We start from the raw sequence: 26,716 nt of genomic DNA on the forward strand, positions 1-26,716 counted from the left end.
TTTTCAACCCTGGCAATGAATTTGAATCTACTCTGTTTAATTCACACGTACGGGGTAGAGATGGATAGAGGAGTGAAGACTCCAAGTCATTGTTTCTGCTGTGACTCAAGTGGGCTCTGGAATGCACTGAATCTTGAATGCACTGTGGCTTTTACCCTGACATGTAGGGGCCCAGGCCTGGCCATGTTGGGGGGGACATACCAGGGGACATACGCAAAGACAAGCTGGGGCTGAGCAGAGACACAGGGGTAAGGCTGGAAAAGCTGCATCAAGCAACATGACAAGAACTGCAGTGAGTGGTTAAACTGGAGACAGGCAAGGTGACCAGAGCTAGGAGATGAAGGACAGGGCAAAGCAAGGGAAACCAGAAGGAGACACTTTGGGATAGAAGCTCAAGCACAAAGAACACGAGTGGTAAATACATGGGTGGAGAAACCCTGAAGGGCCAGTTTTATTTTGCTTCCCAGGAAGACAGTCTTCTTAGAGGTTCTCTCAAAAGGTCCCTCCCTAAAAAATTAGTAACATGTCAGGAGGAGCTAGGGTTAGCAGATAATCTATAAGACGCTCAGTTATATTTGAATTTCAGATAAGCAATAAATAATGTCATAGAATAAGTATGTCCTATACAATATTTGGGACATACTTATACTGAAAAAAAAAACACTGCTTATCTGAAATTCAGATTCAACTGGGCATCCTGCCATCCTATCAACATTGGGAGGGACAAATAATTAAGCTTTCTCACTAAAGAAAACAAAACAGAAAGCTCCCACCCAAGTAGTGAGAGGTTGGTACAGGCATTTTGAAAATATAAGCACCAGAGAGAGGGTTTGAGGAGAGCAAGCAAGAGCATTAGGAAGTTGGGGAAAGAAAGAAAATAAAGTGAGAAGAAAGATGTAAGACCAGGGGCAGAAAAGTCCAGGTGATGCCAACTTACAGGGTATGGGGTTACTTGCAGAGGGATGCAGTAAGCCCAGGCTTACACTTTGAGTGTGGACGCTCTCCCAGAGAGAAGAGGGAGTCAGCAACCCAAGTAAGGGCAAGCAGGACAGCCTGGATCGAGAAGAGAAGAGTAGCTCACTGGCTGTGTAATCCTGAACCATCCTGTTTAATCCTTTTACCTTCTCAGGCCTCATTTTCTCAGCTCTAAAATGGAGATTAAAAAAGTCTTATACCCTAACTCTTGCACATGTACCACTTTAGATTTGTTTTGCCTTTCCCAGAATTTCACATAAATGGAGTCAGAGTAGGTGCTCTTTGATGTCTGGCTTCTTTAGTTTTTTGTTTTGGGGGGATATCCATCCATGTTGTGATTCTTTTTCATTATGTTCTTTTTCACTACTAAGTAGAATTTCATTATATGGATATATCATAATTTATCCCATTCACCCATTGGACATTTCAGTAGTCTCCAGTTTGGGACCATTGGAAAGAAAATGGCTATCAACGCTGTGCATAAGTCTTTGCAAATAGGTTTCCCTTTTATTGGTTAATACCTAGGAATGAGATTGCTAGGTCATATAATAAGGGTACATTTACCTTTAGGAAAAACTACCAAGCTTCTTTCCAAAGTGGTGGTACCATTTTGTTTGTGCATCAGCCATGTAATGAGGGTTCCTTTTTTTTTTTTCCACATCCTCACCAACACTTGTTAGTCTCAATTTGAAGAGCACAGGTTTCAAAGTCAGACAGACTTCAAATTCTAATTCTGCTGCTTGTTAATCCCATAACCCTTGGATAAATCATTTGACCTTACTGAGTACAGTTTCCCCACTTTAGAAAAGAGACTATTCATCCAATGGAGTTTTATGTGACAAGTGGGAAGAAAACTAAGTGTTCAATTATTTAGTACACCTAATTATATCCACTTTGCATTTATTCAGTTAGTCTCAATTCTGAAGACCAATTTGTCGGAAGTTCTAATTTAAGAGCCCTATTAAGATACCTTTGTATAAAAATTACCTGAAATTAGATGCAACCTGATGCCCGTGGGCTCACCACAGTGGTACCCCCAGATTCATTCTGCCCGCACACCTATTCCCAGGTAGGGAGGGGAGGCACTTACCCCCCAAATCCTAGTGTCTATACTCACCTAGAGCTTTCTCTCTAGCACTGGATAATGGGGAAATTATGGGACTTTGAGTAATTAGCCAATTTCTTAAAACTTCTGAGCCAGTCTTTTTACATGTAAAATGATATTTACTCCACAGGATTATTGAAGATTAACATCTGACAAAATGCCATGCAAGGATAATTTCACTTCCGAGAGAAAGAGAGAGACAGAGACAGACAGACAGTACACCCAGATAAGGGCCTTCTGAAAACTGATCAAATGGCAAATACAAGTTCTTCTTCTCACCTTTCCTAGCCACATTGGAGGTGATGGGCTTCTGTGGCAATAGGCAGTTGAGAAAGTTCACTGCAGAAGGGTCCAACATCCCAGTATCCCTATTTGGCACAGAAGAGAGGGAAGCAGGACATCAGAGGCCAAGCCAGGGAGAGGCAGACAAGACCTGACCCCTGACAATTCCAATTCAGTAGGGCTGATGTGAGCTCCAGGCATCTCCATGTAAGCAGGCCTCCCAGCTGACTCTGATACACAGATGTGGGAAGTATAGACCAGTAGATTCTCAAAGTGTGGCCCTCTGATCAACAACCTCAGCATCATGTGTGAACTTAATAAAATAACAGTTCTCAGGCTCCATCTCAAACCTATTCAATCAGAAACCCTGGGGGTGGGACCCAGCAATTTGTGTTCTTAAAAGCCTTCCAGTTAATTCTGATACGTGTTCAAGCTGAAGAACTAATATAGCAAGCCAGTGACCACTAAGAACCTTCCCAGTACAGAAGGGCTGAGGCCAGAGTGGGAGAAACAGGAAGGGAACAGCTTCCAGAAACAAAATCAGGGAGTACTACTGGGTCCAGGCCAAATGGCTGTGGTCACACATAAGACAAAGGCTGAGCCAAAGGGACAACAGGATCTGGCTGTCCCCCTACTTCACTCTTTGCCTCTGGTTCCTGCTCATTTGAGTGAATAAGGTAGGCAGTTTATATGCTGGTGGTCAGAAACAGTGAGGTCCTTGGGCTTTGTTGAAGTTTTATTCTGAATTTCAGTGGAGTTAAATACATTGGTCAGAACTGCCAACCCCAGTATATAGGACACTAAATACTAGTCTAAAACGTATCAGACTGTGATAACCAAGCTTTAAAAAGACATACGGGGGGGGGGGGGGGGGGGAGGACCGGAAGAAAACATGCCAAGTTAGAGACCAAGGCGTGGGCTAATCTTAAAATCACAATGGTATTTTGCCCAAGTTCCTAATCCTAACCACTCCTTCCAGCGCACTCAAGAGGAGCAAAAGGGCTAGGGTCCCCGTGTGGGAAGCAGAAAGGGTTGCAGGTGTGGCCACTGGCCCAGCTGAAGGAGGACAGGACAGAGTTTACCCAAACTGTGTTCCAGGAAATGTAACAGGTGTGGCAAGGTCAAAAAGAAGAGGGGGTGGGGAGAGAGTGTTCAAAAATATCTGGGGGTAGCCCCAGTGGCTCAGCGATTTAGCGCTGCCTTCAGCCCAGGGCCTGATCCTGGGGACCAGGGATCGAGTCCCACGTCGGGCTCCCTGCATGGAGCCAGCTTCTCCCTCTGCCTGTGTCTTTGCCTCTCTCTCTCTCTCTCTCTCTCTCTCTCTCTCTCTCTCTGTCTCTCATGAATAAATAAAATCTTTAAAAAAAAATCTGGAAAACTGTTTTCAACAGCTCTCACTTAGGGATTCCCATTGCATATTTGCATATTAAAGGCACTGAGAACTCCTGTAATAAGAGGAACCTGTTTAACTTCATTTGATCCAGTATGTCCCTTCTTTATTAGGTGCAAGCTCTTTCTTCTTGACGCACTCAAAAGCATCCTATGGAACAGCATTCTGGAGAAGGTTGGCTTGGAAAATACAGCTCTACGAAAACTGTCTGCTGGAACTTCCTTGCTGTTCACCTCCTGGTTCTCGCAGTACAATCCATCAGCCTGCTTGCCTTTCCCACGTGGAATCAGACCAACCCAAACACGTAAACCTAGTTCCACCTTGAACAGGAAGTCTAAAAACAGCTTCTGCTTTATGCAACCCTAGTAAGTATCAGGCTCTATTCTTGGTATTCTTGGTCTCTTGCCTAGGCACCGTTTTTTTTTTTTTTTCATCCAGACTCTGTTGCCAGACATGTGTCCTTGACATTCTTCCTCCAGAATTCTGGGCCTGGGTTCTTAAAACCCAGACATCAGGCCTGACCGGCCTCCTGCCCCTGGTGCTTCCAGACTGGCCAGCTGCCAAGCAGCATACGCTTGCCTGTTGCTCCCCTAATCAGCTATCTCTGGGTGTGACCTCGATCCTTCTGGCTCCCAGTACCTGAGCCCTTTCATCTAGAAGCATTCCTGCCCCTCCCCTGGGTGTTCCGTGTCCTGTTCTCACTTAAATGCGGACTCAGCGATCAGAGTACTTTGTTGGTTAATTTGCAGTTGTTTTTCCAAAGGGTTGTCTTTTTTGGTAATAAAATAAGGAATGACAGTTGCTGATAATAAATCTGCTAGGGCGTGGACAGAGCAGCCGGTCTGAAGTCTCTGCTGGCTGATGACACTGTATCCAACCAAGTCAAGAGACCACTACAGCACCAGCATATGACCAAAAGAGCCCCAGAATTGGGAGCAGTTTGCGTTCGGAACCTACATCTGTGACCTTAAGTCAGTCCTTAACCTCTTTGAACTTCAGTTTTCCCATCTATAAAATGGGAACAATACCCGTCCTGCCTACCTTAAAAAGAGGTATGACAAGGACAGAGAATAAAGTACTCCAGGCTCTTTGAAAGTTTTCATTGCCATAATAACATAACGCATTTGTCACCAGTACTTTATGACTCAGTGCCTTTCTACTCACATTACAGGCTCAGGACAGGGGTGGGGTAAGGGTTTTAAGATACAAAGTTCTTTCAAAGATTGACTTTATAAACTGAAGTTATAAAGGGACAGTGACCTTGCTGACCATGTCCCCCAGCCACCCCACTAAGAGTTTAAGTGAAGGGACCCATTCAGTCTGCCACTTTGGCACAGAAGTCTAGCCATTAACCCAAGGGGATGGCCACTGGACCCAGGAAGATTGGAGCTGCCTCTCCGACTGGATAAGCACTGTGCCCAGGGTAGGAGGACTCTTCCCTTCTCCCTAGGGAAGAGTCTCTTCCCTTCATCCCTTGCCAAGGCAAAAGCCACAGGCCTATTGATAAACTGAAGTAGAAGAGGGATGTGGGGACCCCTTGGAGGAGACAGAGTAATGGGAGGTGACAACAATTGCTCTGGAATCCAAGAACATGGAGTCCCAGCCTTGCTCCTGACTAGGAGACCTCAGACCTAAGACTTAGTTTCTCTGACCCTTATACTTCTAGCTGTAAAGAAGGGTGCCCGCCCCATAGGTTGATGGAGAGGCAGTGTAAAAGCACCCAGGGCACTGGGAGTACAAGGCAGAGGTGGTGCCATAGTGCTGCTGGGGGAGGGAGCCACTGCAGAAGTGGCAGGGACAATGGTGGTAGTAAAATGTTGGTGGAGATGGACATGATGGTAGCTGTTTATAGCTGAACTGAATTCCAGAAGAGAATAATTGGGTCTGTCTGAAATCATCAGAAGCAATGGCCAAGCCAGAAAGAGAATCTTGAATGTCAAAGGATCCGGACCACACCAAAGACCCCTAATGAAACGGCCCTTGGCCACGCATGCCCATAGGAATCTTAGTGACCACCTTTCTGGAGTCTAGGAAGGCTTTGGTCACAAAGGGTACTCAGTGGGGACAGTAGGGTACAAACAAACCCCTCAGCTGCAGAGATGACCCAGGGCACCCGCAGGGGGAGGGGCAGAAATGCCTGCTTTCTCCTTCTGTGTGGTCCCGGGGTTACTGGACCACAGAGCTCAGCAGACTGCAGATGAGGTCGGGAATAAAATTCTATTTGAGTCCCAACCTATAATCTTCTACTTTCTGGTGAAGCAGGCTTCAGCCTTTATTAACATCCATCCAGTGAGGCCCTGTGGGAGGCATTACTTCTGACCTCAGAGGAGGGCCAGGTCAGATTGGCAGAGGAGGACTGGCCAGCTCTTAGGAAACATGTAGAGCTCTGCTGCTCCAAGTATGGCCCAAGGACCATCACCTGGGAGCTGGTTAGAAATGCAGAGTCTCGGGCCCCACCCCAGACCTACTAAATCAGTCAGCATTTGAATAACATATTTGAGGGTGTCAGCAGGGCTGGTGCATTCCTTCTGGAGGCTCCAGCAGGGAAATCTCTTTCTTTGCCTTTTCTGATTTTAATAAATTTAGTTTTTATTGCTGTTCAATTTGCCAACATACAGAATAACACCCAGTGCTCATTCCGTCAAGTGCCCACCTCAGTGCCCGCCACCCAGTCACCCCCACCCCCCGCCCTCCTCCCCTTCCACCACCCCGAGTTCGTTTCCCAGAGTTAGGAGTCTTCCATGTTCTGTCTCCCTGATATTTCCCACTTATTTTTCTGATTTGTAAGGCAACCTAAATTCCTGAGCTCTAGACTCCTTGCTCTATCTTCAAAGACAGCAGAACATTCAAAATAGAAAAAAAAAAATTGAAGGACATGAATACAGTGAGCTATGTCTTGACTTAGAATCCTTTAGTCCCTGGTGTGCTTTTCCACAATATTAAATATTCACTCCTGCTCATTCAGTAGATATTCAGTATGGACCTAACTATGGCAGGCATTATGCTAGACCCCAGAGACAGGGCAGAAAACAGTGGTACAGTCTAGGTCCTGAAGAGCTGGTGGTGGGTGTTCCAAAGAAATGGAAGTCAAGGCCATGGTCATAGCCAGTCTGCTGGGGCACGTGCTTCCCTGGCTGTATCCAGGGAGATGCCCAGAGCTACCTTCCCCTGTAGATATCCATCCTTTACTGTTAACAGCAGAGCACAAGGAGCATTTATGACTGCAGGTGCTAGAATTGGTACTGTGCATACAGTAGGGACATACTATGTGTACACAGAACTGAATTGCTCAGCTCTGGCTAACTGCCCTCCCATTCTCTCCTTTAGCTCTTCCTCTCCTCCCTTCTTCCTCTAGAATTGTCCTGCCCTAAAGAGGCCTCCTTTATCCTTTCCTACCATACTCTCCCCCTAGGTCTTCCAAAAATCTCCACCTACATTTTCCAGGCTGTGCATCTAAAACTGGGGATCCAACAGCTCTCAAGAGTTTGTTGTAAGCCGGGATGACAAACCACACACATCATATCATATACCTCTGACACAAGGGCACTTAGAAACACGCATAGCTTTGTAACGTGATTCTTCCTTTTGAAGACTCATCAGCTCAAATGCATAGTTGGGGCAAGCCAACCACTCGCCCACAGGCGCCAGGACGCTGGGACACCTCCAGCAGCCCCGCTCCCCAAAGATTAAATGCAGCTGTAAAGCTCTGACGTGCCAGGCAGCCCTGCAGCTGGAGGATTTTGAAGGTCCAAAGGACCTCCCCCTTTCTGCTAACAGCAGCAAACGCAGCTCAAGCTCTGGGGTGTGGGGGAAAGCACAGAGGGAAAGCCGATCAAGCAGCAGTATAATCCAAATGCACATCCAGGCTAGGAGGCAGGAATTTTAAAAATTCATTCCTACAAAAGAGAGGAAGATGTTGGGTTGTTCCAAAGTGGTGGCACCGAACAGATGGCCGGTCCAAGTGCTTGAGCCCACGGCCCCCTGCTTACCCCCCCCCTCCTGCTCCCCCTGCTTACCCCGCCCCCCCGCCCTCCTGCTCCCCCCCTCCCCCCCGCCCTCCTGCTCCCCCCCTCCCCACCGCCCTACGCAACCGCAACCGGAGCTAGGCTCCTTGTCCAAGATCAAGGCTGTGGATGAGGCCCAGGTCCCCACCCTCCCTGTGATTGTGATGGATGTTATGTGACTCCATCCCCAGAGGACTGAACCTGATCTCTAGGGTAGGATATCTGGCATAAATTCTGTCTCACTAAAAGGAAAAGAAAATTGCCTCTGGCTTTCCAAGTAAAGGAAATATAGACAAACTCCTTTTCCCCAAGTCCCTGTTTACAACAAAGCTGACGTAAATGAACTCCTGCGTGTTTACCCAAGTCATTTGCGTTTTCAAAATACAGAGGAGCTTGAGAACTGTGGGATGCATGCAGGCTGGGAACGAGGAACAGGGCAGAGAACGAGAGGGAGCGAGCGAGAGGGAGCGAGCGTGGATTCAGAAGCTCCGTGAGGAGGAGGAGGATGCTCCACCTCCTCCTGACTGCAATGATATTTATGAGAAAGTCATGATGGATCTCATTTGAGAGAAGGGGACAGCCATGCTCAATGCTCAGCAAGATGAAGAGCAGTTCCCTTGAAGCACCCAGATTCATACAGCAAAACCAAGATCCAGGGCCTGCTTGACCTGACTCCAAGGTGCTTCCCTCTACAACCTGCTGTGCTCAGAAAGCCAACAAAACTCCAGAAGTCTCCCCCGGGGAGGGCAGAGGTGAAGTCATACAGGTGGAAGGTAGGCTTGTAACTGAAACTTGGAAAATCCATGACGTTCTTGGGAACCTAACTGATAACCTACCTCACATTGCCAGGCACTGGAATTGGGGCTCAGGCGCTGGCAGTCCTGCCTCCTGCAGGCCCTGACACCGTTCATCGTCAGAGGCCAATCGTGGCAGGTGTGCAGCCTCTCCTCCACCAGCCTCAGCGTGCCCTGCAAGCTACACATCTGCCACGGACACCCACGTCAGACAGTTCCCACCCGATTTCTTATGCAGCTCCCATTTCAGGCCTGGAGCCCCTGTCCTTTTGGCCATCCGAGATGCAAAGCCCTGCCCTTGCTGCACACAGCTCCAAACCTGAGGGACTTCTAGGTGGCTACCTCCCTACCCTTGCTTCTCATCAACACAGAGATTTCCCTTTGTGTGGCCCACACTTGGGCCCTAACACACCCTCATCATTTGTCAAATGCAGTTACTAATGTGGACACAGCAAGTTTGGGCCACCTCCCCCAGAATCCAACTCCACAAGTGGGTCACCCTCCCCTCCCCAGCACCCACTTCCACTGCTGAGATCCTGGCATCCCACCCAGTCCAGCGCATGAGCCAGAACCATTCACCATGCAGCACACTTGGCCACAAGAACAGAGACATTATTTAGCATCGACGTGTAAAACACACAGGACAGAGCTTTCACTGCCCGACAGTAAACATAGTTATGGGATTTAATCACACACTGGGACAATTAATGGTTTTTCACCAATACCTTGTCATGAAATGATTTATTGATTTTAGCATGCTGCATCTAACACAGGCATGCTACTCCCTGACCACGTGTCATGGTGATAGCCTACTCATCTTCTCATCACCAGAATGACAAAGCCCTGGGTGGTAAAGGTGTGAAATGAATGCCCAAAAGCCCAATCAAGCAGACAGTGCCTGTGACCTAACATCCAACTGCATCCCCCAAGGGAGGTGATGGCCTGCTTCACCATAGAAGGGTAATGAGAAGTATAAAAGGTGTCAGGCATACTGTCAAATCTGGAGAATTTGCATTGCTCATTGGCAGTGCTCAGGCAAGGCAGCTCTAAAGGACACGACCAAGGAACAGGGAAGGAAACAGGAACACTGATGGCCAGGCAGCCTAGAATCTCTGGCCTGTACTCAGGAGCACAAGTGCAAGCTGGCCGAGGGACCAGCATCTGCTCTGGCCCAGCCCGCACATGGGCCTTGGCATGCCTGACTAGCAGTTCCAACTGGCTGCTCTGCCCTCCTCCTCACGGGGGGCCCACCGGCTTCCTTACCTGTTGCTCCTGGCTGGCCCGGCTCCTTCCCTTGGGATGGGCCTTCTCCCAGGAATCAGTGTGCCGCAGAAAAACAGCCCACACTGCAGACAGGCCAGGACACACCTCACCAGCCCTCCCACAACACTCACCACGACCCAGAGAGATGGCCAGCTTGTGCTTATTGCCCTTTTCCGCTCTTACCTGGGCACCTACCAGAGCAGGGCTTCACAGGATCACTTGGAGAGCTTGTTAAGGCACGGATTGCTGGGATCCACTTTAATTAGTGAGCCTGGGTGGAGTCTAAGAATTTGCCTTTCTAACAAGCTCCCAGGTGATGCTGATGCTGCTGGCCCCAGGACCACCTCTGGAGAACCACTATGCCAGTGAATGCCTGAGTGTTTGGCACAGCAGTATTCACCACCCTACAAAACCTGCCAGTCCTGCACCCAAGATGGAACTAGATAGGAAAACACACAAACAGCTCTCCCCTCTTGTCCAATACAAGACATTGTTCATTCCAAGCAAAGATCTGGCTCTAATATTGTCCTTGAGGTCCTGTCTTGGGACAATCAACCATTAGATGAGAACTTATGGCACTTTAAGAACATACCACCTGGGATGTGCCCCAAGACAAACTTCTTTTTTTTTGTATTTGAATCGATTTTATTTATTTTAAATTCCACTATAGTTAACGGTGTTATATTAGTTTTCAGGTGTACAACACAGTGATTCAACAATCCGGATATCACCTGGTGCTCATCACAAGTGCACTCCTTAATCCCTACCACCTGTTTCACACATCCCATCCCGCCCCACCCCCCTCCCCCACCTCCCTGGTGGTGACTATCAGCATGTTCTCTATAGTTAAGAGTCTGATTCTTGGTTTCTCTCTCTCTCTCTCTGTTTATTCCTTTGCTTGTTTTTGTTTGTTTTTAAATTTCACATATGAGTGAAGTCACATAGTATTTGTCTTTCTCTGACTCACTTATTTCACTTAGCATTCTACTCTCTAACTCCACCCATGTTGTTGTGAATGGCAAGATCTCACACATGCAAAACCCACAGAGAACATCATACTCAATGGAGAAAAACATGCTTTTCCCCTAAGATGAGGAAAAGGGTGAGGATGTCCACTTTCACCACTTTTATTTAACATAGTACCGGAGGTCCTAGCCACCATCATCAGACAACAAAAATAAATAAAAGGCATCCAATTGGTAAGGAAGAAGTAAAACTTTCACTGTTTGCAGATGACATGATACTACATACAGAAAATCCTAAAGACTGAACCAGAAAACTGCTAGAACTGACCAATGAATTCAGTAAGGTTGCAGGATACAAAATCAATGTATAGAAATCTGTGACGTTTCTATACACTAAAAATGAAGCAATAGGAAGAGAAATTAAGAAAACAATCCCATTTACCATTGCACCAAAAAGAATAAGATAACGTAGAAACAGACCTAATCTAAGAGGTGAAAGTCCTGTACTCAGAAAACTATAAATCACGGACGCAAGACACACTTCTTGGTGAAATCCCGGCGGCCGAAAATTCCAGGTTCTTAGCCTGCCTCCCATGTATTTACAAGGCTTGCGATTGACAGGGGGCCAGGCCACCTGATGGGGGGCAGCCCCACCTGAGGAAGGCATTCTCTGAAGTTCTTCTTCAGGCCTCCTGAGATGCTGTTCTGCCTGCAATGAGCCTCCAGTATTTCATTCACTACCAAAGCCAAAAAACCACAGAGCTTCGTGCGCAGCAGGTAGCCTGATTGTGCCACCTACCCTGACCTCCCACATGCTCCAGAAGAGAATGCTGGACCAGGAGTGAAAGAATACAAGTCCCTCACTGCCTGTGTGACCTCAGCCATGTCTCCACATCACCAAATCTGTTGCTTCTTCTGTTAAGAGGGTGAACACACACACACAAACCTGTCCTAATTCATAAGGTTATAACAAATGGCATGATGATGTATTATGACATTATTCATCTTATGACATGACTCATTAGCATTTACTGTTATTTTTTCTAGGACAGGATTATTTACCCACAAGCAGCTTCCCCCCTTCCTCGAGGATACTCTCGGAGCCCTTCCTTTCTCCTATACTTTTTTCTCCACTGGTACCTCTATTCATCAAACACTTATTGAGCCTCTTCTCCTTGCCAAACGCTGCCCCAAATACCATACTGCAAAAATGAAGCACACAAGATCCTCCACCTTTAAGAGCTCTCAGCCTAGTGGGAGTGATAGCAAATGTCAAATAATTCCATCCCAGCAGGATGTGTTGTTACAAGAGTGTGCAGAGGGCATTCTGAAGCAGAGATAGTTGCCTGTGGCAGCTCCTACCCAAATCTTTCCTTTTCCTTAGTAACAAAACTCCCAATTTTTAGTTTGATGTAGGGCCACACAGAATAACACTATGTATATTTTTCGTCCTCCCAGGCAGCTGGATGTGACCCTGTGACTAAGTTCTAGCCAATGAGATGTAATTGGGAATGGTGGGAGGATACTTCTAGGAAACCTCCTTAAACAGCAATTGGCATGTGCCCTTTTCCCTTACCCCTACCTCCATCCTGTTGCCTGGAATGCAGATGTGATGGCTGGAGCCCCAGCTGCATCTTAAACCAAGAGGATGGGAATGTTCTTAGGATGACAGGGCAGGGCACTGTAAGGGGTCTGGATCTCTGACCACTTTGTATACTGGTCCTGGGCTACTCATCTCCAGAATTCATTCACATGAGAGAAAGTAAACTTCCTATCTTATTTTTAAGCCATTATTATTTTGGGTTTTCTGACACAACTGAACCTAATCCCAACTAATTCAAAGCCAGATCATGAGTGGCCTGAGGACTTTGGACTTCATTATATAGGCAATAAGGAGCTATAAACAGTTTGCTGTGAAGTAACCTGATGTGGAGAAACAGAGGAAGAAGCAAGAGATATGACCCAAGAGGGAAGGAGATCATTGAGACTTATATCTATAGTTAGAAATGAGGAATCCTGATTTGAAGAGAAGGCAGAGGAGCATGGTTTTAGATATATGGACTCTGAGGTGACTAAGGTGATTTAAAAATCCAAAAGGAACTGGAGATGGAGAAGTGAATCTTGGGGGAGAGATAAGGCCTGGAGCTACAGATTCGAAATCACTAGTGTAAAAGTAATAGCTGCCATGCTGCCACATGGGCGAAGCTTGAGGACTGTAGGTTCAGAAACCTCTCAGGAACTTCCCCCCAGGTAATATGAAACTGACCCCCATTAGGGAGGGCAGGGAGAGATCAAAGAATGAGGCTCCAGGTGGGTAGGTGGCAATTTTAGTAACAGCAAGGGGAGTTTATGCACGAGGCTTGTCTTGGGCAGCAACAAGACCAGCAGAGCCCCGCATCCATCCTCCACATTTTAAGTTTACAAAGAGGCTCTAACCCGGTTCAGTCACGTATACCAGGAAGGTGTTTTCAACATGGCATCACCATGTCGAGGGTGGGTCCTTGGAGCATACCTCTGGAAAAAGGAAAGGCAAGGGGAGGGCAGCCGGGTGGCTCAGTGGTTTAGCGCCACCTTTGGCTCAGGGCATGATCCTGTAGACCCAGGATCGAGTCCCTCATCAGGCTCCCTGCATGGAGCCTGCTTCTCCCTCTGCCTGGGTCTCTGCCTCTCTCTCTCTCTCTCTCTCTCTCTCTCTCTCTCTCTCATGAATAAATAAATAAAAACTTTAAAAAAGAAAGGCAAGGGAACTCACATTCCCAGAACAAGGGAAGGAGTGAGGACCCTGGAGCCCGGGTCCAGTTCACAGATCAATCAGCAGCCTCATCTTCTTGATAACATTCCCCAACAAGGAACTTATGCTGAGTGAGATAAGCCAGGCACAAAAAGACAAAAACTGTACGATTCCACATAGATGAGGGACCTAGTAGTGAGCTTCATAGAAACTGGAAGGAAACTAGTGGCTGCCAGGGCTGAGGGAGGGGAGGATGGGGATTCAGGACTTAGCGGGGGCAAAGTTTCAGTTTTAAAAAGAGGAAAAGAGGGATGCCTGTGTGGCTCAGTGATTGAGCATCTGTCTTCGGCTTAGGGCATGATCCCGGGTTCCCAGGATCAAGTCTCACGTCAGGCTCCCCATAGGAAGCCTGCTTCTCCCTCTGCCTGTGTCTCTGCCTCTCTGTGTGTCTCTCATGAATAAATAAATAAAATCTTTTTTAAAAGTTAAAAATTGAAAAAAAGAGTTCTAGAGATGCATGGTGGTGATGATTGCACAACAGTGAGAATGTACTCAATACCACTGAGCTCTTCACGTACAGATGGTTAGGATGGTAAGAAATAAATACATAAATATAGGAAGGAAGGAAATATCTAGTAACTTTAAGAGTAATAGCTGAAACCCCAAGAGGAAGTGAGGTTTCCTGAGAAAGAGGAAAAAGTGAGCCAAAAGGGCTTACCTTTGAGGAACAGAAGAAGGAAGCTGGTCTAAAGAAAGACAGTTGGCTTGAGAGGTGGGAAGAGAAGGAAAGACTTGATGTCACAAAAGAGAAACAGGGAGAGAATTTGCAACATGATCGGGACTTTTGGATAGTGGCAATGAGAGAGAGATTGTTCAACAAAGTCTAGCCCAATTGTTTTGATAACAAAGGAGTCTCTGAGTTAGCACAGAGCATGAGCCTGAAACTGCGGGTGGTAACCATCTAAATTGGGTATTTCAAAGCTGATCAAAGCAAATGTCAAGCCCAGCAAGACCCAGCCTGTGTGAAGAACCACCCAGGCCCCCTTCCATTGTAATCATTTTCCAAGTAAAAGGCTGTGTGCATGAAGTACACTGGAGAATGCATCAAATCAGAAGGCAGTTCCTGGGCTATTATACAAACTCAGAGATGCAGAGTAAAAAAAAGTCCGCAGCATGCTGGGGGGTAGGGGATGCCGAGGAAAAGTGGGGTTAAATGGTCCCAGGGAAGAGAGAATTCTAGAAAAGTATCTTCACTGTCTCCAAACTGCTCCCTCGACTTTGAGTCAGTCTGGGGAGGTGACCTTTAACATTCGGTTCATCTGTGGTCCCTTTAACAACTTACCTAAGGCATATGAAGAAAAATGAAACAAACAAAAACCCCTTAGCTTTTGTCTGGGAACAGAATTCCCCATGGAGCCGAGGTGGGAGGGGGGTTCATTTTCTATAGGAAAGTACATTTATAAAACTTCAGGCGGCAGGTGTGACTGGAGGCGCAGGTTAGCAGGAGACAGTGAACAAGAGAGAAAGTGAAGTGGAACTGTGCTGGTGCCCGGGGAGAGGACAGAGCTGGGGGGCCAGCAGCACTGCAGAATCACCAAAGAACCTATAAAATAAAGGTTTCTTCCAGTCCATTGTTTGTAACTCTGTAAGGAAAACACACTCCTCTGGCTCCTCAAACTTTATTAAAGAAGGGAGATTTGGGGCCCCTGGGTGGCTTAGTGATTGAGGATCTACCTTTGGCTCAGAGCATGATCCCGGGATCTGGGATCGAGTCCCACATCAGGCCCCCTCCAGAGAGCCTGCTTCTCCCTATGCATGTGTCTCTGCCTCTCTCTGGGTCTCTCATGAATAAATAAATAAAATCTTAAAAAGAAAAGTGAGGAACAGAGGATGATTTCCATGTTAGCACACCTAGGTAGTGTGCCCTTTTGGGAGAGGCCCAAAGCCGGAGCAGAGAACAAGAACTCACTGGAGACAGGAAGTTGGAACCAGAAGTACCCATGAGGATGACAGCAGGAAGACCCCAGGCAACATCTGGGGTGAATTACCATAGAGGACACAGGGCTTCAGGAACAGCTGTGGTGGGGCTTGGATTTGTTGTAATAGCCAATCTTTTGGGCAATAAACCGTTTGTATCCTTATTCTCTCTGGTCCTGTCTCCTTCATAACAAGTTACCGAGGATGAGGAAGTGGTTCACACAAAACTTAAAGATCAAAGAAAAAGAGAATTTGGGAAAGGTCATCAAATTTGCAAAACAGCAAGTCACTGATGTTGGAAGGAGGATTTTCCACAGGAGTAGGTCCAGGGTCACTACAGATAATGATGCAGACGGTGCGCTGCACATAGGCAGCCCATCTGCAGGGCACCGCTCCCTTCCTAGGCATCACAGAGTGGACATTCATGACAATTTTCCAGCCAAAGGGAGAAAAGTGTCTTTAGGAACGCATCCCTCCTTTTAGCTGGCATAAAGCTGGCTGATGGGCTGGCAGCAGTGTTGGTGGGGACAGAGGCAGATGGCAAGAAGGTTATGAATGCATTGCTAATAAAGGAATGAAAGCCATGTATTTGGAGCTCCTATACAGGGGTGTATATTGTTTATCAATTGCTGCATAACAAATCACTTCAAAACTTAGCAGCTTAAAATACAAAGATTTCTTAGCTCATGGTCCTGTGAATCAGGAATCCAGGAGCAGTTTAGCTGAGTGATTTTGGCTCAGGGTCCCTCATAATGCTGCAGTAAAGCTGTCAGCTGGAGCTGCATTCATTTCAAGACTCAGCTGGGGCTGAAGGACCCACTTCTGAGCTCATTTATGGGGTGTTGGCAGGCTTCATCTTCACAGGCTGCTGGGCTGAGGGTCTCAGGTCTTCGCCACACCACATGGGCTTTTCTATAGGGTTGCTCACAACATGGCAGTTTGCTTCCCCCAATTAATTGATCCAAGAGATGGAGGGGGAAACAAGAGAGAAGAGATGGAGAGGGGAGAATCTGATTCTTTGAATAGGTCAATAATTCCAACCTGCATTCAAAGGGAGGGGATTACATAAGAGTATGGATCCTGGGAGCTGGTGATCATTGGAGGCCATCTTGGAGGCTGCTGATCAGAATGTCTTTCTTCAGAAAGAAGGGAAAATCTTTCTCCCACCTTGGGGGTGAAATCAATAAAAGACAAGAAGAATTTGGGAAAAGTTTCAAGCTCACTTTAAGCAGGGACTAGAATAGGCTCCAGTTAGTGACCAGTGGCTGAACTGAGCCAGAAGGCAGAAATAAATGCCAACGGCTGCCCCTCAGCAGGGTCCGGTCATCTGTTCCATAAGGTTTTAGCTTCAGTGCCCACGCGAGTTGTCTGCATCTACTTTCTGTGAGTATGAAGAAATTTCATGAATGCCAACAAAGGTTTCTAATCCAGAGGAACAGCCCATGCAAAAATCTAAAAAGGCATTCAAAGAAAACAAAGCATCTCACAGGTCAGCTTTGTTTCTGCTTTCTGTGTGGGCAGACCTGTTCTGAGGAAGCATGGAGGGAAGAAAATACTCCCCAGATCGGCTCGTAACAAGCAGCACCTGTGTCCCACACCTCCACTGTCTGGAGCTGGCCAGCTTTCCCTAGAGACACAAGTTCTGCGTGAAGAGTTTCTTCTCTCCCCCTGACTCACACCCACCGTGAGACTCTCTTTGCTTTCTTTTAAATTTCTGGAGCACAGAGAAACACAGGAATAAAAGAGGTGTTCTCAACTTGGAATGTTCTATTAGACTACTGCTAACTCTTCTGGATCCTTTTAGAGGCTCCTGAAATGTCTGAACCACCCTGGAGTTGATTTAATTCATAAATATATATCAAGGGTCTGTTAGGATGGGTCAGCTCCAGGCTTGCCTCAGATGATGTGGCCCAAGTAGCGACAGAACTAGAAAGAAGGCCAAGCTGGTAGCCATGGCGGCAGGAAGTTATTGTGTGTGAGATTACAGCTGGAGGTCAGTTCATTAGGAAAGGAGATGTGCAGTTACCGTGAACCCAAACATTTAAGGGCAGAAACTGACATGAGATCAAAGGGAAGACACACATAAGTTAGATTCTGTGTAATAGAGTCAAGGCTAATGCTCAGCAGCTCCAAGTGAACAGGGAAAACGTTAATACCTCTGGCCAGAGGTGCCTGGGTGGCTCAGTGGTTAAGTGTCTGCCTTTGGTTCAGGGTGTGATCCCAGGGTTCTGGGATCAAGTCCTACACCAGGCTCCCCACAGGGAGCCTGCTTCTCCCTCTGCCTATTTCTCTGCCTCTCTCTGTATCTCTCATGAATAAATAAATAAAATCTTAAAAAAAAAATACCTCTGGCCAAAGAGTAGAGGCCAGGAACCAGCAGGCATTCCTAACAACAGGAGCCATGTGTAACTTGTTACCATCCTATTCCCAACAACTAGCACAGGGATAAATTCAGGTGCTCAGGCCAAGCAGAACACAATGGTGTGGGTTATTCATGTAGATACCCATAAATCATGATCTGGAGTCCAAGATGGGCATCAGGAAACTAGCAGGGAACAGATCCAGAGGCTGGGAAAAGCATCTCATGATCCAGAACAGGTGGGTGGAGCCACCTAAAAATCCCGACCAAGTTTTGAATGCTGGTTCCAGGGTATTCTCAGGATTAATTATAGAATTAAATAATTCTAGGGGTACCTGAGTGGCTCAGTCAGTTGGGTGTCTGCCTTTGGCTCAGGTCATGATCCCAGGGTCCTGGGATCAGGCCGCCCCCCATGGGGCTCTGTGCTCATCAAAGAGTCTACTTCTCCCTCTCCCTCTGCCTCTGCCATTGCTCACATGCTCATACTCGCGCACGCTCTCTCAATCTCTCTCTCTCTCTCTCTCTCTCATTCTCTCTCAAATAAATAAAATCTTTTAAAAAATGAATTTTCCTTCCTAGAATTAATTAAAGAATTAAAGTAATTCTAGGATTAATCATTTTAAGCAGCCTTTCTGCTTCTACTAGACTGAGGACTGGATCCAGGTTTGTCTTGCTTATTGGGTATCCTCTGGTCTAGCACAAGGTCTTATATAAAATAAGTGCTCTGTAAATGTGTGTTGAGGAAAGCACTTTTCCCAGAAAAAAAGTGGGAATCTGCAGGGGTAGAGCACAAGTCTAGGACCAAAAAGGCATGGATCCATACAAAAGTAGAAATATTTTTCTTCCAGGTAAAAGAGAATCAGGGCAAGTCAACTGAGCCTGGACTTCAGATTGCAAGCAAGCAATAAGATGCCAACCTTCTATTCCACATTCCTCAGCCTGTCCCTCCTGGGTCTTCTTTAGATGACAAGCCCCATGCACCTTTCCCAGGGCCTAATCTCCAGATTGTGGATACGTGTAGGCAGAACTCAAGCTACCAGCTTCAACAAGAGACTGTGAAATATTTCCTCCACCCATAGCTAGGTGGGTGGCCTCAAGCAAGTCACTTAACCTGTCCTTCTTATATCTCATATTGTTTCCTCTTCTGTACTGGGCAGAAGCTTTTTAGTTTGACATAGTTCCTCTTGATTTTTGCCTTTGTTGCCTTTGCTTTTGGTGTAGAACCCAAAAAGTCATTGCCACAACCATGTCAAGGAACTTATCCCTGATGTTTTCTTCCAGGGTTATCAACAGTCTTACATTTAAGTTTTCATCCATTTTGAGTTGGTCTTTGTGTATAGCATAAGATATGGACCCAGTCTCATTCTTTTGCATGTGGCTGTCCAGTTTTCTCAACACCATTTATTGAAGAAACTGTCCTTTCCCTCTAGTATATTCTTGGCTCCTTTGTTGAAAATTAATTGACCGGGCAGCCCCGGTGGCTTAGCGGTTTAACGCTGACTTCAGGCCAGAGCATGATCCTGGGGACCTGGGATCGAGTCCATGTCAGGCTCCCTGCATGGAGCCTGCTTCTCCCTCTGCCTGTATCTCTCTCTCTCTCTCTCTGTCTCTAATAAAAAAAAATTAATTGACCAAATATGCATGGGTTTATTTCTGAGCTCTGCTCTATTCTACTGGTCTGTGTCTTTTTTTTATACCAGTACTGTATGGTTTTAATTACTATGGATTTGAAATGTAGTTTGAAATCAGAAAGTATGCCTCCAACTTTGTTCTTCCTCCTCAAGATGGCTTTGGGTATTTGGGGGCTTATGTTGTTCCATACAGATTTTTGGATTTCTTTTTCTATTTCTGTGAAAAATGCCATCAGAATTTTGATAAAGATTGCATTGACTCTGTAGATTGCTTTGGGTCAAATGGACATTTTAACAGTATTAATTCTTTCTGTCCATGAACACAGAATATCTAAAGAAAACCATCAACAAAATGAAAAGGCAATCTGTAGCATAGGAGAAAATATTTGCAAACCATATCTCCAATAAGGGGTTCATGTCCAAAGTATACAAGGAACTCACACAACTCAATAGCAAAAAACCAACCCAATTTAAAAATGAGAGAAGAATCTGAGTAGACAATTTTCAGAAGACATAGAAATGGACAACAGGTGAATGGAACGATGTTTGACATCATTCATCATCAAGGAAATGCAAATAAATCAAAACCACAGTGAGATAACATCTCACACCAGTCAGAATGGCTAGTATCAAAAACAAACAGATAACAAATGCTACAGGGGTGTGGAGAAAAGGGAACCCTTGTCCACTGTTGGTGGGAATGTAAACTGGTGCTGCCACTATGGAAAATAGTATGGAGGTTCCTCAAGAAATTAAAAATAGAACTACTAAATGAGCCCCACTTCTACGTGTATATCTAAAGGAAATGAAACTAATATCTCAAAGAGATGTCTGCACTCCCATGTTCACAATAGCATTATTCACAATAACCAAGTTATGTAAAAACTTAAGTGTGTGTCAGTGGATAAATGGATCAAGAAATGTGGTTTATATCTATAGTAAGATATTATTCAGCCTTAGAAAAAGGAAATTCTGTCATTTGCAAGAACATGGATGAAACTAGAGGGAATTATGCTAAGTGAAATAAAGCAGACAATAGATAGACAAATGGTATCACTTATATGTAGGACCTAATTTTTTTTTCTAAAGGTTGAACTCCTAGAAAGGGAGAGTGGAAAAGGAGTTGGCAGGGACCTGGAGGTGGAAGAGATAAGGAGAGGTTGGTAAAAGGGTAAGAATTTTCAGTTATAAAAAAAAAGAAAGAATTTTCAGCTATAAGATGAATAAGGTCTGAGGATCTAATATATAACATGGTGACTGTAGTTGATAACATCACTGTATGACTGAAATTTGCTGAGAAAGTAGAATTTAAATGTTCTTACAAAAATAAATAAACATGTGAAATGAAGAATATGTTAATTAACTCGATGGGGAAAAGCCTTTCACAGTGTATCTGTATATCAAATCATCACATTTTAACTTTAGATACCTTATAATTTTTATATTGCCAGTAAAACTGAAAAACAAAACTAAACTAAAAAACTATTTCCTCATCTATAGAAGGAAGGCTTTAAACCAGAAAGAAGACTCGGTGGTTCTTTCTTTTCTGATATTCTGTGATTCAATTATTCTGGTCTGTTTTGAAGAAGGATACAAATGAGGACTGACCCATCAGGGAAATAGGCAGTGGCTCACCAGCTTCTAAGAAGACATGGAGTGGGCCTAGAAGAAATGCCACATACACACCCTCTCTGTTCTGTTTCCATGGAGTTTGGTTCTCCTGGAACGCTGTGTCTGTGGAGGAAGGGAAGCATATTTCCTGTAGGCAGTTGCTTATGTTTCCTTGGCCCTCTGGAAAAGACGCAGCATGGAGAAAAGGGAACCCTCTTGCACTGTTGGTGGGAATGTGAACTGGTGCAGCCACTCTGGAAAACTGTGTGGAGGTTCCTCAAAGAGTTAAAAATAGACCTGCCCTACGACCCAGCAATTGCACTGTTGGGGATTTACCCCAAAGATACAGATGCAATGAAACGCCGGGACACCTGCACCCCGATGTTTCTAGCAGCAATGTCCACAATAGCCAAACTGTGGAAGGAGCCTCGGTGCCCATCGAAAGATGAATGGATAAAGAAGATGTGATCTATGTATACAATGGAATATTACTCAGCCATTAGAAACGACAAATACCCACCATTTGCTTCAACGTGGATGGAACTGGAGGGTATTATGCTGAGTGAAGTAAGTCAATCGGAGAAAGACAAACAGTGTATGTTTTCATTCATTTGGGGAATATAAATAATAGTGAAAGGGAATATAAGGGAAGGGAGAAGAAATGTGTGGGAAATATCAGAAAGGGAGACAGAACATAAAGACTCCTAACTCTGGGAAACGAGCTAGGGGTGGTGGAAGGGGAGGAGGGCGGGGGTGGGGTGAATGGGTGACGGGCACTGAGGGGGACACTTGACGGGATGAGCACTGGGTGTTATTCTGTATGTTGGTAAATTGAACACCAATAAAAATTAATTTATTAAAAAAAAAAGAAAAAGAAAAGATGCAGCATGAAGAAGCCGAAAGCTCACAGGGCTTGAAAATGATAAGACCTTGATGTTGGTACCAAACTGGGTGCGTGAGCTTGGTATCTCCATTTGCTCATCTGTAACGCACAGAAAACCTGCCATGCCAACCTCACAAGACTGTTGGGAAAAGGCCTCTCCAAACATTAAGTGCTAGACAGGTGTGTAATATCATTAGGACAATCCAGTCAAAATGTCTGATAGGACATGAGAAAATGTGGGGACAAATGGGCCATAGTCTAGAGACACATGGAGGACTTCTGAAATATTTGTACATTCTAGAAAATTAAGAAGAAAGCTGGTCTTTCTGAGTCTGTCTGGTAAGAAACACGCCATGGTTGTTGAACCAGTAAAATTTGGAGGATTGTAATTCCAGCTCTGCCATTTACCAGCCAAGTGACTGTACACATCACTTCACCTCCCTTGAGTCTCGGTTTTCTCATCTATAAAATAGGTATAAGGGACGCCTGGGTGGCTCAGTAGTTGGGCATCTGCCTTTGGCTCAGGGTGTGATCCTGGGGTCCCAGATCAAGTCCCACATTGAGCTCCCCACAGGGAGCCTGCTTCTCCCTCTGCCTATGTCTCTGCCTCTCTCTGTGTCTCTCATGAATAAATAAATAGAATCTTTAAAAAATATAGGTATAATATCCTTGCCCTTACTACTTCCCAAAGTTGTCACTGCTCAAATAAGGTTATGTTCCTAAAAATGTGGCCCACTGTAAAGGTGCACATATACTGGGCATCCGTGCTTCTGCAAATGTTGGGTACTTAGCAGAGGCTGAGCCAGTGAGACACATCCAGCCTTCAGCACCAGAGGCAGTGAAATAGATGCCTTCATAAGAGCATCTGTGGACAATTCTAAGGCTGTATCTGTGCCTAAAACTTTCCTCTCCTCCCGGGTCTGGAATCCTTCCCATTAGAATTACTCCTGTGGGTTGCATTCAGTTAAGAGACAGCCCAGAGCACAATGGTGTCCAGGCAAGGGCCAAGGAAGGGCTCATATCCCATCTCAACTCCACCCAGCAGAGCCTGTTCCTACCTGGAATATTCTTGAACTGTCACAGACAGCCTGCCATATGGACCACCATATATGTTACCTGGAAGTTAGGGAACAAGAGAAAAGGGTTTAAATGAGCAACTGTTCCCTGGAATGGGAGGGTAGCTCTTCCCCTGCCTCCCATTAGTAACTAGAGCTCTGGGAAGATAAAATTCTAACCAGGGAATCTTGTCTGCACCATGTACAAACCTTAGCTCTCAAGGAATTGAAACCATATAATCCAAGAGAGAGTAGTACAATGGGACCCAGGCAGGAAGCCCAACATTAGCCCTGGTTGCTGAAAGTCATGGGCAAATGCTGGATGACAGACCAGAGTAGCAAGGTCCTCATCTGTGTTCTGCAGGGAGGAAGCAGTAAAGGATAGCATGACCACCACCATCTTGCCTGACCTCATACTCTTGCTGAAGGTCAGTCCTTCTAGCTCAGGCTATGGGGGAAAATCTACAGTGTGTGATAAGGAGCTGACCTCTGAGATGAGCCCTTAGCTTTCCCCCAAAGTACTTCTTAAGCACTTCCTGCACCGTTTTTTTTTGGTAACAGGGTCAGACCCTGAGCACTAGGGAGCTTCAGTGAACAAGAATAAGGAGCTACAGCCACTCCAAGGTCAGAGTGTCCATGTGGACTCCGGTGACTTCCGTGCCCCTCCTTTCTCTCCAGATGAGACACCTCATTGTCTGAGGCTTGTGAATCCTCCAGGGAGTTCTGGGAACTGGACTCTGGGCAATAAACAGAGACAGTGAACACGCCACCAGGGGAGGGAAGGAGGCTTTCCTTCAGTGATGGCAGCACAATAGCCCAGGACGTAGCTTCCTATAAACCTTGGCAGTACAGCCTCGCAGCCAAGGGCACACTCACCTCATAGCAAGAGGGCAGGTCTTTGGCCAGGCAGCTTCTCCACTTTCTAGACAAGCTGACAGGACAAGGAAAGGGCTTTCATTTAGTTGAATGAAGGCTCTAACCTCACCCTGCCCTGTGTGTCCATTCTCTCACCTTTAGAGTCTGAGAAACTTATCCATGGAGAGAAGGCTAAGGAAGAAGACATGCGTAGGGCAACCTGCACATCCTCCCTGAACCTCTGGTTTTGAGGAATGGGGAATAAAGGGCTATTTATTATAAAAGGCCTTGTTGGTCTGGATGAAGGCCTGGAAGTGAAACCTTTACAGCATTTTCAAAGCTTCCCTCAATCTTAAAGCAAAATTTACCTTGGGGAGCCTGGGTCGCTCAGTCAGTTAAGCATCTGACTCTTGATTTTAGCTCAGGTCATGATCTCATGGTCATGAGATTGTGCCCCTCATCAGTCTCTGCGTGGGAGTGTGAAGCATGTGTGGGATTCTCTCCCCACTCTCTGTCTCTCCCCCGAACTGTGGGCTCTCTCCCTTTCAATCTCAAATTTAAAAAAGAAATTTAAAAAATTTAAAGCAAAATTTATCTGAAGACCAGATCTTTTTAAGAACAGATATTATGTTAACACAACAGTACAGATGATTCTTCTAGTCCTACTTACAGTCTGTTCACATTTCTCATACTAGTATCTGTGCTTTTTGATAAGTTTGAACATCCACAGGGTACTAGGAAAAAGAAACACTGAGCCATGTTCTCCCAGTCATCTCATTTAGTGATTCTCTGACTTTTTAATCAGGGTTCCCCTTGAGGCTCTCAAAACACATCACCATGATGCAGACCACTCTCTAATATTTATGGGGCCCAGGACAAGAGTACAAATGGAGGCCCATACACATAGGTCTAATATTTAAAACTTATAGATAAAGCTAACAAACAAAATACATTATACCATCCTATCCTGACAAATACATATTCACAATGACTTAGAGTTCAAATGTAGAACTCTTCTTCTTCTTGGAATCCTACTATACAGAGAGAGCCTGTCCCCAAATGCTCAGCCCTGGGCTCATGGACTCCTTTTCCTATCCCTCCTCCCCTTGCCCATGTCCCAAACCACATGTCCAAGCTCCATCAACACACTCCACTAATAGTCATCCAGTTTGCCCCTCTTTGACCCTAGGGGTGCATAGACTAGCCATACGGGCTTTGATCTCTGCCTTCAGTGCAATAGACATGGAAAAGAGGCCTGAAAAAGACTGGAAGCAGGTTTGAGGCCATTTGGGCAAGGAATTCTAGGTTCCCTAAAGATTCCCTAGGAATCTAGAGAATGTTCTCAAAGAGGGGCATGGACTCTAGTTAGTCATATTTTCTTGGCCCAATGAACTCCTTACTTATAAAGAGAAGCATGGTTGAAGGAGGGTTGTAGTGGGAGTCCTCTAAATTCTAGAGCCAAGGGTAGGAGGGGAATCTAAGGGCATTACTGCATTGTTAAAATGCCCATACTACCAAAAGCAATCTACAGATTCCATGCAATCCCTATAAAAATTCCAATGGCATTTTTCACAGAAATAGGAAAATTGATTTTAAATTAGTAAGAAACCACCAACAAAACAAAACAACACCAAAGAGCCAAAGCAATCTTGAGAAAGAAGAACAAAGCAGTAGGCACTATGTTCCCTGATTTCAAATTGTATTACAAAGCTATAGTAATTAAAATAGAATAGTGTTGGGGCACCTCGGTGGTTCAGTTGGTTAAGAATCTGACTCTTGTTTTCAGCTCAGGTCATGATCTCAGGGTGTGACATTGAGCCCAGTGTTAAGATTCTCTCCTTCCCTCTCCCAGTGCTGTTCTCCCCACCTCCACCCCACTCATGCTCTCTCTTTCTTTCTAAAAACAAAACAAAACAAAACAGTATGGTATTGGCATAAAAACAGACACATAGATAAATGGAACAGAATAGAGAGCCCTGAAGTAAACCCATACATATATGGTCAATTATCTTATGACAAAGGAGCCAAGAATACACATTGGGGAAACGATAGTCTCTTCAATAAGTGGTGTTGGGAAAACCAGGCAGCTACATGCAAAAGAATGAAGCTAGACCACTTTCTTACACCATAGATAAGAATTAACTCATAATGGATTAAAGACTTGAGCACAAGACCTGAAATCATAAAACTCCTAGAAGAAAACATAGGCAGTAAGCTCCCTGACACAGGTCTTGGTGATGATTTTTTAGATTTGACATCAAAAGCAAAGGTAACAAAAGCAAAAATCAACAGGTGGGGTTTTATCAAACTAATAAGATTCTGGTATATAAGAGATTAATAATCAAACTATGTAAAGGACTCATACAAGCAATAGCAAAAAAAAAAAATCCAATTTAAAAATGGGCAGAGGATCTGAATAGATCTTTTACCAAAGAAGGCATACAAATGCCCACCAGGAACATGAAAATATCACTAATCATCAGAAAGATGCAAATCAAAACCACAATGAGATATCACCCCACACCTGTCAGAATGGCCATTAACCAAAAGACAAGAAATAATAAGTATTGGTGGGAATGTGGAGGAAAGAGAACCCTTGTGCACTGTTAGGAATGTAAATTGGTGTAGCCACTGTAGGAAACAATGTGGAGGTTCTTCAAGAATATAAAAATAGAACTACCATATGATCCAGCAATCCTCCTATTTCTGGGTATTTATCTGAAGAAAGTGAAATTATTAGCTCAAAAAGATATCTATACCCCCTTGTTCATTACATCATTATTTACAATAGCTAAGACATGAAAATAACTTTAGTGTCTCTCAACAGATGAATGGA

General features: G+C 45.2%; 1 long non-coding RNA gene across 1 annotated transcript in view; it reads right to left on the reverse strand.

The window, feature by feature from the left end:
* The window catches only part of LOC129510913 (uncharacterized), a 38,032-nt gene extending 28,003 nt beyond the window's left edge, over positions 1-10,029 (reverse strand). The window contains exons 1-2 of the long non-coding RNA XR_008664717.1: positions 9,997-10,029; positions 2,360-2,448 (exon numbers count right to left, since the gene is read on the reverse strand). This is a non-coding gene — a long non-coding RNA (uncharacterized LOC129510913). The remainder of the gene's footprint in view (positions 1-2,359; positions 2,449-9,996) is intronic.
* Positions 10,030-26,716: the final 16,687 nt, after the last annotated feature.

The sequence above is a fragment of the Nyctereutes procyonoides genome, unplaced genomic scaffold, assembly GCF_905146905.1.
Source record: "Nyctereutes procyonoides isolate TBG_1078 unplaced genomic scaffold, NYPRO_anot_genome, whole genome shotgun sequence".
Lineage (NCBI taxonomy): Eukaryota > Metazoa > Chordata > Mammalia > Carnivora > Canidae > Nyctereutes > Nyctereutes procyonoides.